Source organism: Crotalus tigris, unplaced genomic scaffold, assembly GCF_016545835.1.
Source record: "Crotalus tigris isolate CLP2741 ecotype Arizona unplaced genomic scaffold, ASM1654583v1 scf7180000018491.14276545383:2951260, whole genome shotgun sequence".
In the NCBI taxonomy this organism is placed as follows: domain Eukaryota; kingdom Metazoa; phylum Chordata; class Lepidosauria; order Squamata; family Viperidae; genus Crotalus; species Crotalus tigris.
In genome coordinates this window covers 2855759-2869367 of record NW_024097037.1, presented here as the reverse complement: position 1 = coordinate 2869367, position 13609 = coordinate 2855759, and the positions used below count along the sequence as shown (strand labels likewise).

Sequence of the window (13609 nt, the reverse complement as noted above, 5' to 3'; positions counted from 1 at the left end):
CTTAAGCTAAGACTGGAATGCCTTTGAAAACAGTCATTTGCTGGAATTTTCACGAAGGGGAAGGTCATAGCAAGGGAATGGATTGGACTGGCACCCACATAAGCTATTTCTATCAAAACCTCTTCACTGCTGGTCTTCCTTGCTTGGAAGAGCATGGTCCTATAGCAGTGGTGGCGAACCTATGGCATGCATGCCAGAGGCAGCACTCAGAGCCCTCTCTGTGGGCACACGCAATCATCCCAGCCCCGCCGCCTCCCATGGCCCCCTCCTCATCAGCAACCCCCTGGAGAAGAATTGCCCCCGGGTGCGGCCCACACAAAGCAGCACAGCCAAGGACATGGTAGTTGGGCAGCGGGGACAAGACTCCGCCCTTGCCTCCCATCACACACAGATGCTGCTGCAGGGCACAGATGGAGGGCATGGCCACCATGGTGCTGCTGGGCTGCCTGGGTGATCTGTGATGGGCCGTGGAAGTGGTGGGTGGCCCAGCAGGCAGGGCAGAGAAGGAACGGGATGGTTTTGGGGCACTCGGTCTCTAAAAGGTTTGCCATCACTGTCCTACAAAGAAGGTCTAGCCAGCAATGTAGTACAGCCTAGGAAGTAAGGGTGGGGATCTTGAGTTGAGTTTGATTGGAAGAGAAGGAAAAGATTTTAGAGCTTCCTGTTTAAGAGAGAAGTCATATTCCCCTTTCTTGCCCAAGATACACTGACTGACATATCACTGTTCATAGGGTGAAACTAAAACTCTTCATCTGCTTGATTGAGTAGAAAATATGCAAATATTTGTTCTTTGCTTTCTCAAGCAAAGGCTATGAGGAACCTCATACTGAGCATCTGGCTCCCACTTCACTCCTCGAGCCCATTATGCAAAATCAGTGCCCGCTCAGATATTCATTGTGTGTGCCAGATGTCAGAAGTGGAGAATCTGTAGGCTTCGTAAGTTGCCAGAGTGCTTCCTTTACCATTCAGGCTGATGGGAATTCTGCAATAACTAGAGGGACACATCCTCTCTGCCTATGCATATCCACTGGAGTCTAACACTGGAACATATGGGGAAGGGGGCTCTTTCCATGGCCACTTGTGAGAAGCAGGAATTTGAAAGGCACCTCACCATCACCACATGATAAATGTAGTGTTGTAATATATAACAATGACACAGCTTTTGGAAGAGTTGGAAATTTTTTCAGGAAAAGAAAAATGACAATAATGTAAAGAAGATTAGCTTTCTTATCATAGCAAAAACCTCTTTGGATGTTAAACAGTTGTGTGACAGCAGAAATTGTAAGAGTGGTGGTTCCTTCACATATAGTCCTTGAGTCCTCTGGCTTACATTTGGAAACTGAAGCTCATTTGGAGGGAGTGATGGTCAAGAAAGAAGAATGAAATCATTAAATGCATCAAGAGTCATTATATTTATTAATTTAGTTATTGCATTTTAATTTAACCATTTTTGTCAATGCTTTAATATTTCTTATCCTGTTCCTATTCATTCCTGTAGTATACGCTCATGGCACATCACTCAAACAATGTATGACATTGACATAAAATTCTACACCTACTTTTCATATGGAATTTTTTCAAGAAACACTTGGACAAACTCTTCACCTATCAACTGTATGCATGAGTAGATTGTGGGTATTCTAGCATTTGACTCGCTTCAATTTGCTTGCTGTCCAAATCTCTACAGAGGGAAGCTATTTCTTCTGTTCTCCATCTGAGCTTGGCACACTTAGAGAAAAGAAATACTCATGCACGAATGCTGTTTGCCGACTTCAGTTCAGCATTTAATACAATTGTTTCTCAGCATCTAGTAGACAAACTGGACCTTTTAGGCGTTAAATATATCTTTGTGCAACTGGATTCTTGATTTTCTTATTGACAGGCCGCAGTATATGCGAGTTGGGACTAATATTTCTAACATTTTCTTGAGCACAGGTTCTCCTCAGGGTTGCGTCCTAAGTCCACTGTTGTTCATCCTGTTGACCCATGACTGTTGCGCTTGGTTTGCCACCAATGGACGATACAACTGGGCCTTATTCAAGTACTGGACTTTATTCAAGATGACAAGGAGGGTGCTTACCGCAAGGAGGTTGAGGATTTGGTGAACTGGTATAATAAAAATAGCCTAGTTTTAAACACTGGAAAAACTAAAGAGATCATTGTCAATTTCAGAAAAGGCAGGTACAGCCACACTCTTCTATGTATTAATTATTCACCTGTGGAAATGGTTAGCAGCATCAAATTTCTGGGTGTGCAGCTAACGGGTAGGCTGGCTTGGTCACTCAACAGTGAGACACTGGTGAAGCGGGCACAGCAGCCCCTGCATTTTTTGTGTCGCATGATAAAAGTACATCTTCCTACCCCTGTCCTTACCACTTTATATAGAGAGTTGATTGAGAACATCCTATCATATTGCATTACCTCTGGTTTGGAAGCATTACTGCATCAGAGAAGAAGGTGGTGCAGAGTGGTGAGGATGGCAGAAATGATTATTGGCAGTTCACTCCCTTTTATCCAGGACATAGTGTGTAAGCATTGTTTGAGCAGTATTGCCTGGGGCACTACACATCCTCTTCATGACCTGTTTTCCTTGTTATCTTCTGGGAGAAGGGTTCGTGGTAGTATCTGAAGCAGAACGTCCAGATTCAGTCAGTTTTGTTTCATATAGTATCAGCCTTGTGAATTCTCAAGGTTCCTCTTTCCACTTCATATTCAAGATGGACAGTGATTAACATTTATATGTATTTATATGTAAGGGTGTAGGTATATACCTATGTATATAACATGTTTATATGTGTGTTATGTATATGTACACTTTTGAGAGCAGGCAACAGAATTTCATTTTTAATGTGTGTCAGTGTGCCCACAGTAAAAAATGACAATAAAGGTTATCTTTCTATCTATCTGTCTGTCTATCTATCTATCTATCTATCTATCTATCTATCTATCTATCTATCTATCATTTAGACCTGTCTTCTATAAATTAGTATATACATCAGCCACATACCTCATAAGGTACATATCAATAACTTCATCATACAAAATTTTCAAAAGCCATAAATTATGTAGATATTAGGTTAACTTGCCTGATTTTTTTTCAATCAATCATTGCACTCATTATTTAACAATTGGCAAAAAAAGGTTTCAGGTGTATTTGTATTCATTTTTGTGTACACTTCTTCTCTAGGCTATTTGTGTCTATGCCTATCATGAAAATTGTATCTTTCAAATTTTTAGGACATGCAGAATATACATGTGGAAATTAATATATTAGAGCCTGCTTTTCCATATGGGGAGAACGCTTTGTATATGTATCTTCAGCTTGTCCTAAAATTTTGAGAGGTGAAATGTAACATGCACATCCCTTGCAATTCCTCATACATAGTTGATATATCCAAAATTATTGTGCACCACATTGATCTTCCATTTCTAGATGTGAAGGATATTGCAGAATAATTAATATATTTATCTATTTAACACTCCTCCAATTGGGCAAATAGTTTTTAATTAACAGTGCTGAAAAATAGAAATAGATCTGCTTTGATAATAGTATGCTTTGTATCTTACATAGCATGCATCTGCAGTCAAATAAATTTGCATCTGCAATGTGTACCTTATCCCATTTGATTGCTTCATGCCAAGGTTCCTTACTAGGCCAAGGACAGGTGTTTCAAAGGCAATGCAACCCTAGTCTCATTTAGCAAATCATGTGCCTATATTTCTCAACAACAGGTGCAGCTGGTCTCAAAGATAACAAATTGTAATTGCCAATGGAGTGTGGAAATACAAGCTTTACCCTAACCCTCTACTCCAAATAAAATCAAATAATGTAGTTCTCTCTCCATCAAATTCAGTGGCCTATATAAATTCATCTAAAAGATGTAGACTGTAGTTACATTTTCAAGTAAAGAGGAGTTTTAAAAATATCCTTTAATGTTTATATCTTAGCCACAAACTGTGCATAGCACTTACTATGGCAGCAGGGATGCAGCATGATACATTTAAGCACATATCTTTGCTAACTTCAAACATACTTCATTTTAACTTGTATTACCTCCAGTATCCTAGGCAGCATGTCAGTTGCTGGGAAGCATATGTGGGAGGATTGTTAGATGCTCCTGTCCAGCTTTTGGGCTTTCTGTAAGCAACTGGTTAGCTATTATAAGAACACAGAACTAGAGACTGATACAGCAGCACATTTCTTCTTTTTCTGTTCATTTAATTATCCTTGTGGCACATTGGTTTCACCAAAGCAAGCACAAAACTATTCACCGCCTATCAGCCATGGACATCTTTCTAATATCTATAGCTTAGTAATACCTTTATTAGACTAATGAAAGTGTGCAGACTTCCAAGTTGTCCAAAATTCTTAATCAGGCATTACCATTTTAAAAAAGAAAAAAGAAAAGAAAAGAAAAGGGTGGTGGTGCTAAGGAAGAAGCACCAGAGTCCAAAAATTGAGCTAAATATTTCAAAACTTAGAGTCATGAAATCATTGTAATGTGGTGTTTCTGGATTTAATGCAAGCTCTTGTTAGTATAAGATTATACCAAACCTTCATGGACACAGGATATTGTCTAAAGAAAATTTATCCAAGCCTGAAGTAGGGAACAAAAATGGGAATCAAAAACACTTGATTTTGCTAGTCTTGTCAATTTTGCCTCCACATGATCATTCTTTTTTCATTCATTCCTCCAACACAGCATAACATATACATAGGTGATTCCATCCTTTAACAGGGGTCATTCTAACATATAAAATATCCACAATAACTGCATTCTACTAAGTCATGTTTCAGGAATATAAGGCTCCCAATAAATGTGTTATTTATTGATCCTAATAAATGCAGTAGTGCATGGGATTCAATTCCAGATTAAACACTAAAACAAAATTTGTAGACTGTTCTAGTAAAACAAGAACTTGTATTTTGAACTAAGGAGCTGGGTAGTATTTCAGATCCAATGGGGAAAAATGTTTCAGAACATATTTATAGCAGCTGCTTTCTGAACTTACAGAGCAATCCTAAGAAAAAGATATCTTTGACTTAAGAAGATTCCATCATTCATGCATGCTCTGAAATACAAGTACAATATATTGGTATAATCTTTCACAGCTAGTAACAGTCAAGGAGTGATGAGGTTTCGCATTGAATGGCCCAGGTCTAGTTTTCTGATGTCTTGACCTACGTTCCTGTTCAGTTGCCTCTGAGCTATTGAGAAGTATGCCACAAAACAGTCACTCTGCCTCTTAAGAGTGCCAGCCACAGCAGCTGGCAAAATGCTAGGACATAGAAAACTAGACCACAGGCATTCCACCTCAAAGCTCATCATTACTTAACTTTGAAATATCTTTTCCCCTTCAAATATAAAGTAGCCTGTTAGGTTATAAACTAAAGTGTATGGTGACAGATGAGGCATCATTATGTGTGAATCCTGAATTATCTTGTAGGAGGAACAATTCTCTCACAGAGATCCCTAACCCAAACACCAACCTGCTCTTCCTCAGAAACTGACTTGAAAGCCACTTTTTCCAAATAACATAACCAATGAAATGTAAAGGGAAAGGGTCATGGGAGAGAGGCAAGATAAGTAATATGATATTAATAGATATAACCAAGAGAAAGTCCTGGTTCATAGGAAGTGTCTATATTGCAGGCTTAAAACTGATTTAATGACCATTCCATTGCTCCAAAAGTAGCGAGGGTGGGAAAGGAAATGGAATGGTAACCATTATCCTATCCAGTGCCATCAGGGAAACACTGCCTAGTTCTTTGTTCAAGAATGTAATTCAAGATTAGATCTGCATTGGCTGCATGCTGATCCATGACAACCTATTCAATCTGTTCCATTCTAGTGACATGGAATCAGAGAAGAAGATAATGCACAACAATGCAGATAAATTGGAAGAATGATTTTCCTCCTTTAATCCTTAGAATTCAAAGTCATCACGTGTTTTTTTTTAAATTTAGGAAATAAAAAGGATTATTGCCTGTGCATAGTGTGTATCATGTATGGCTAAATAGCTACCAGCATAGACAAGTATTATCCTTAGCTAAGAATGATCTACTAGGCTCTGGCGGAGTTCAGTTCTAATTATCAGAATCTGGATTCAAAAATGGAGTCATGTGTACAACCTAACTGGATGCTGCTGAAGACGCAATGCTGGATTTAGGAAAGAAACTAGTTTGGTCTCTTAAAATGATTCTTACACCTTCTTGTGTTTATAAAGAGACAACAAATAAAGAAGATGAAGGATTCCTGCAATTTGGAACCACACTTAGCCTCATTGGCAATCTACACGGTATTTGTCATGTTGATCCCACTTTCAAAATTATTGAGAGCCTTCTTCCTTAATATTTAGCAGCAGGAAGGACAGGAATGATAGTAAGAAGGATCCTGTTGTTCTTTTTGTACTTATGAGAATGGATGGTTTGAAATGACAATGATCATTTTCTAAATAATTAAAACAGGTATATAATAGTGAAAATATCTTGCTAAATATACTTTATCTGGAAGCAGACACAAAGGTTTAAAAGCCATCTAATGCTGAAAAAAAGTAGCTGTGAGGGCAAGAGAGGATCATATATCAACACTGTGAACCAATGCATGTCTAGTCAGAAGCAAATCCCGTTAATCTGAATGGAACATAAAGATGAAGGGCAGCAATTTCTTGAAACCTTTTGACTGGATCCATTAATGACTAGATCCATCTCACCAATTATTAACTGAATCAATCTTTTTCATCACATCTGCTGACAGATATCTGAATCCTCCTAAACACCCACATATCTGATATGACAATTCCAAACTCAGTGGTGAACAAATTGATATAATTTTGAATCAGGTTTTCCAATCACTCTAAAAAATGTAGAGAGGGATGTCAGCTGAAGCCTAGATTGGTAATAAAGAATGTTATTATAATGAAAATCTGCAAGATAGAGATTCACAGTGGCACTGTGTCAGACTCACCCTAAGAAGCCAGTATTTCTTGACTAGGGGATCCTGTCTATCAAGAAATACATACTTGGTCATTTTGTAAAATGATAAATCTTTGCTTCATAAGCAAAATTTGAGAGGGGAGAAAGCAGCCTCATTCCTTACTCTGCTTGAAAGTAAAATTCTGCTTCTTTCCTTACTCTGAACTGACTCAAAACTCAGCCATAAATTAAAGGTAGTGTATTGAACATAAAAGTTTCATGCAAACCTATACGCACAACCATATTAATATTTATGAAAAAGTGTAATACCACCAGGAAGCTAAAATGTATTACGAATTAGCTAGAAGTCACTGAGATATTTAACAAATGGGAGTATCAGAATTGTGCATCTTAAAATTTCAAGGAAATCTCATTTAAATGCATAAGAAGAACTCTAATGGGTGGGTCCAAAGGTGTATTAAATCCAAAACCTTATTGATTCAAGTAGCCAACCAAAAGTCTATATGAAGCCTATCAAATAGCAAAGATATACTGCAAAGCAAAGGGTGCTGGATATCAACTTTGTATATGACTATAAATGTATTGACCACTAGGGGCAATAGTTATTGAGAAAATTACACATTTATTAACCTTTTCCTGATCTATACTTTGCATATCTCTGCCTAACATGCCTCCAATTGGTTAAGTTTTATCAACTGAATCCTCTTCAGTTTTTTTCTTTCTTTCTTGTGTGTCTTATGCAGTTCAGATACTTATTTTCTCTCTCTTCATAAGATTGAATACAGGCTCTTGGCTGTAGATAGACTTAAATAATGTACTGTAGCCTTTCCTAATACTGTTCTTAAACAACATTTATTTTACTCTTACACACACCACCCATAAGATTTCTTTTATAAAATTTATACTTTATAAAATTTTATACTTATACTTTAATGTTTCTCTCTCCATACATTCTTTTTACTACATAAATCTATCTGCTATCCAACAAATTGATTTTCCTTTGAATCTGCTTATAGATATGCCCTACTTTATGAAGCTTCTTGAAATCTCCCACAAATGTTTCTTTTATTGTCTTTTCTTCCTCCTCCTTCCCATCTCTCATTCTCTTATTTTGCTTCATTTGTTTCAAACCATATTGACAGGAATTTGCCTTCTTCTTATTCTTCCTAAACTTAATAATGCATTCAGTAGCTTATTATTTGTGGATTACTGTGTTATCCATTATGGGCTTTTTTGTGGTTCCCTAATATTTTTGTATATTCAGGGCAGAAGCATCCTATCCCAGAATGCATTTATTGCTTTAATTCAGAGAACCTCCAGATGCTGCAAGAAGGCAGTGGTTTGATTATTTTATTATTATTAAAAATTGAATAGTTATCTGGATTTAATTTATACTCCATACATATAGTTTCCATATAGTTGTTTCATGGATAATTTGTCATACTTCCCCAACCTCCATCATTTCCAGCATTTAAAGCAAAACACTTTATTTGTTTTTTAAACATTCAAAAACACTGAAATTTCTTTAGCAAGCTGGATGGAGTACTTAACTCTTGTTTCCCATTACCATCACAGATACAATTAAACTATTGCTCTCAGAAGCCAAAGTCAACATGGTTATCAATGAAGAATGCCTGAAGATGTAGTTCAACAATATAGGGAGAATCACAGATGACCCACCTTTAGTGTGAAGGAGTATCTCAGATGCACATGTGCCATTTGTCTGAATGAGAGTCAGCTTGGTCTAATAGTTTAAGGCATTAGACCAGTGGTTCTCAACCTTCCTAATGCCGCAACCCTTTAATATAGTTCCTCATGTTGTGGTGACCCCAACCATAAAATTATTTTTGTTGCTACTTCATAACTGTAATTTTGCTACTGTTATGAATCATAATGTAAATATCTGATATGCAGGATGTATTTTCATTGTTACAAATTGAACATAATTAAAGCATAGTGATTAATCACAAAAACAATATGTAATTATATATTGTGAAATATTTATTTCTAATTACAAATAAATGAAATTTTGTCTTGAAGCATGGGTGCCGAATCACACCTTCAGCTGCTCCACCTATGGCTCTGAAGGGAGACCTGACCTTTTCTCTTCTCCCCTTGCCCTACAACACACACACATACACAAACACATTTTCCAGGGTCATGTGATCGCCTTTTGCAACCTTCTGACTAGCAAAGTTAGTGGGGAAACCAGATTCATTTAAGAACCATGTTACTAATTTAATCTCTCTCTCCCTCTTTCTTTCTTTCTCTCTCCCTCTCCCTTTCTCTTTCTCTCTCTCTCTCCCTTTCTCTCTCTCCCTCTTTCTCTCTCCCTCTCTCTCCCTATTTCTCTCTCCTTTCTCTTTCCCTTTCTCTCCCTCTCCCTTCCTCTCTCCCTCTTTCTCTTTCTCCCTCTTTCTTTCTCCCTCTCTCTCTCCCTCTCTCTTTCTCTCTCCGTCTCACTTTCTCTCCCTCTCTTCCTCCTTCCTTCCCTCCCTCCCTCTGTCCGATTGGGGATCGATTTGGAGGTGCGGAACTTTTGACCAGTTCCGACCCTCTGTTGTGGAGGTTATTGACTGGGTACAAGCTGTCTCGGAGGCTTGAGAGGCCCAGACAGCCTACAAAGGTTGGAGGAGAACCTGGGACGGAAGTCCACAAAAACCCCGAGCCTCTCTAGCTGCCAAGTAAAGCAAGGGTGAGCAGGCCGGCCAGCCGGCTGGCCGGCTGGCTCATGCAAGTGAGCGAGCGGGCGGCCCACCTGTCTCTTAAGCGCGCCGGCTTCCCCGGATGAGCGGCGGCTTTCACCTGCCACTTTCTTCAGTCGGCGGCAATAAAGATGGGGGCGGGGGTTGGTCCCCCTCCCCCAGTGGCATTAAAAGGCAGAATCGTCACCAGGGGAGTGAAAAGGGTGAGGCTGGCTCACCAAGCTTGGAGGGAAGGAGGCTCCCTTGCTTGCTCGCACAGCCCCGCTGCTCTCTCAGCCCAGTGCGAGGGGAAGCGGCAAGGTGAAGTAAGGGGTGTCACTGCCGCGGGGGAAGGAGCCAGAAGTGGTGGGCACCGATGGGGCCCTGGATCAGCTGGAGGGTAACCCGGTTGCCCCCGGAAGCCTGCGGGAGCGGTGAGCTACCGAGGGCCACTCAGGCAGAGAGATTCGAGGGCTGCGACGGGACAGGAACCCCCCCAATATCCCACCTTTGGATTGGCGTGACTGGGAGCGCTTCAGGGCAGAGTCGCCCCACCTACCCTCCAGCGGTCGGCGAGAAGCTCCCATCCTAGTGTAGTCTGGATAACGGGGAGGGGGCTTGGTGACCCCTATGAAAGGGTCATTCCACCCCTAAAAGGGTTGTGACCCACAAGTTGAGAACCGCTGCACTAGACCATAAGTTCTAATCCTGCCGTATTCATGATAGCCAGCTGGGTGATCTTAGGCCGGTTACACTCTCTCAGCCCAACTCAACTCACCTTGCAGGGTTGTTGTGGGTAAAATAAAAGGAAGAAAAGTATTAGATATATTGGCCACCTTGTGTAAATTAACAGTAAAGGCAAGATTTAAATAAAATAAATAACATTGTCCATCATTCAGTTAAGGAATAAGTAGACGATATATGTTCATACAAATACTGAACTGCAACCTCCATCTTTATTTTTTGATCATTTTCTTCTACTATTGCTGGCTAAGTAATACAAAAGAACAACATCTGCAGGGCCAGTCGTTGCCCCTTTTAGTGTTAGAACCTCAAGATCTTATCTCACAAAAAAATCAGGTTAAGTGGTAATATGCAGATTCAGAACTACACACAGATTATGAGAATTGAAGCAGACAGGGAGATGTTAAACCATTCTTCTCTTGTTTCTCCCTAAAAAGGCTAGGGGCTGTGAAAGGACTTGCCTTTTGCCTTTGCCATCCCAGCTTGCAATGCACGTATCAGAAGCCTGTTGCATTTTTTAAAAAGGATGTATACTAAGATGCCATTTAATGTAGTTTCTAGAAGCTCTTTGGATCCCAACATCTCTGTATATCAGGATTTCTCAATCTTTGTCACTGGAAGACATGTGGTCTTCAACTCCCAGAATTTCCCAGCCTGCCATGCTAGCTGGGGAATTCTGAGAGTTGAGGACCACACATCTGTAATTGACCAAGATTAGGAAATCCTGCTGTATATCATTAAAGATTGCTCCAGGAGAGCCACCTATGATTAAATTTATATAGATAAACAACGAAGCAACAAAAGCTGCACATTCCTGCCTACCTTAGAGGAATGGTTTTTTAAAGTTTCTTATTTATCAGAAATGGCAAAAATATCGGCTTATCTGAAAGACCATTCACAAGAGAGATACAACTCTGTATGGAAAAGATGGGTAAATTTTGTTCAGAACAAATATGGGATTAGAAAGTATTATTTAGCTTTTGAATAACTTATTGTACAAAGTTGTTATGGTTAGATTTGTTGATTTTATTGTAATGGAGTTAAAGGGGTTCTAAAAATTTTTAGGATTTATGTATAATTGATTGATTTTTATTTAATTTCTTATGTTCTTTTTTTGTTGTTTTTAGCTCTGTACTCAGCTCTGGGAAGGGGGGGAGGGCTAATGGGAGGGGGGAGGGAGAGAGGTGGGGAGGATTTTATTGTAAAATGTTTATAAAAAATTTTAATAAAAAAAAGCTGCACATTCCTAAAAGAAAATATCAATTCAACAACTTTTTGTTGATGCTGGAATACTAATAGTATAATATTGGGACCAGGTGTGTGCATCAGAGTGTAAATAACCAAGGACATAGGGAAGAAGGCTCCTCTCTCCCACTTCAGCATATTTAGGAATTCTGAAGGACAAACTGCAAGGCCAGAGTTAAAGTGACCTAACTACCATCACAAAAAGATTAGACATAGTTCTGATATTCACATTTCAGCTTTTTTTTTTTTTAATTTAGGGGCAGCCTTGTTCTCCCCCACCCCCACCAAGATTCAAAGAAATTGTCTCCGTTTTTCTCCGCTGTGGGCTTCTGGATAGTGTTAAAAACCAGCAATTTCCCAGTACCTTCTGTTCTCTCCTCCCTGCCACGTTTCCTTCTTATACTTCCCCAGACTTTCTGTTTGCTTCTCTGTTCTCAGTTTCTTCTGCCAAGTTGTGGGAAGCACACCAAATCTGGCACCAGGGAGTTCTCCGACTCCCTAATCTAAACAAATGGAAACAATTTGTCCACTCCAGAGCCTGGTGTAAAGTGTTATCCAGCTTTTCCTCCAATAACTTGAAAGGGCTTCAGTAAACTTGCTGACCTTGCAGTTCTTCCCTTAGTGAAAAGCAAAACTAATTTTCTTTGATCCTTCATTCCCCAATATTTAATCAGGAATGGGGCCTTCACATTTCTTAGAAGCCTCTCTCCCCAGTTTCTGGTTAAACTCTGATTGTCAGCCAATCAATTTTTCCCCACCTTCTTTAATTGCCAGAATGAAAAAGAACAAAGCCAAAATAAATAAAGTTGACCCACTGTTCCCTTCAGCTGGCAAGAGACATTGTACGTCCAGAAGCAGCCTAACGAATGCGCTGCTTTCAAGTCAAAGGGCAGAACAGCCAAACCAGCCAAGTTATATTTTGTTATCTGAATCTGATACAAAACATCCCACAAAGTGTCCCGTCCCATTCAGCAAATACATTAAATGACTAAAACTGTCTTTGAAAAGTAGCTATGTGTACAGGATTCCTGTATGATTTCTATACTTACCTTCTATTCAGTGGACTATATGGGGCTATATTCTAGGGTTCCTCTGAAACAACTGTATGTCCCTTGATCTTTCAACCACCAACAGAAAGCCAGACAGACCAGAACAAAGTTCACATTTTTGCTTATTACTTCTACATTGTAATGGGAATCCTTGGAGTTAGGATTGGGGGGGAGGAATACCTAAGTTGACGTACATCTGAAGCTTATAGGTAGTCCTCAATTTACGACCATGATGGAGCATGCCCATTACACTCATAAGTAATGATGGTCATAAAGCGGGTCATATTTCCAATCCAATTTTATGACCCATTTTTTGCAGTGGTTATTTAGTGAATCCCTTTTTCTTTATGGGATGTTGCCAACACTTGGAAGTAAATGCTGGTTTTGGTAAAAATGACAGAAATCATGGTCACATGACTACAAGTCACTGCAAATAGCCATAAGTAGCCAAGAACTATATATATTTATTTCCCTTCTGTGAGTTGTCTGCTTAGAGCAGGGACAGGCAACCTTGGCTCTTTTATGACTCGTGGACTTCAACTCCCAGAATTCCTAAGCCAGTCATGCTGGCTCAGGAATTCTGGGAATTGACGTCCATGAGTCATAAAAGAGCCACAGTTGCCTACCCCTGGCTTAGAGAAAGCCAGGGCAGCAAAAGAGCATCAAACAATGAAGATGGAAACAAGGAATATTTCTGTGGTTTCAACAGCCAAGAATTCTCTCAGTTAAAATACTTCTTTATATATCAATCATTTCAAACCCATGAGGCAGGATTATAGCTCTCAACATTCCCAGCCAACCATTGACCATTGGGACCATATAAAACCATCAGGATAAAATCTGGCATAAGGAGAAGGTAGTAGGAGAAACAGTAAGCAACAGAATATTCAGTTCAGCAGTGTATATTAGGGTAGGTTTGGAAACCAAAGGATATATGGGAGATGGGCAAA

At 39.5% G+C, this 13609-nt stretch overlaps 1 long non-coding RNA gene across 1 annotated transcript in view; it reads right to left on the bottom strand.

Annotated features, from left to right (window-relative positions):
• The window catches only part of LOC120312419, a 33106-nt gene extending 21027 nt beyond the window's left edge, over positions 1-12079 (bottom strand). Inside the window, exon 1 of the long non-coding RNA XR_005557891.1 lies at positions 11975-12079. This is a non-coding gene — a long non-coding RNA (uncharacterized LOC120312419). The remainder of the gene's footprint in view (positions 1-11974) is intronic.
• Between the last annotated feature and the right edge of the window lie 1530 nt (positions 12080-13609).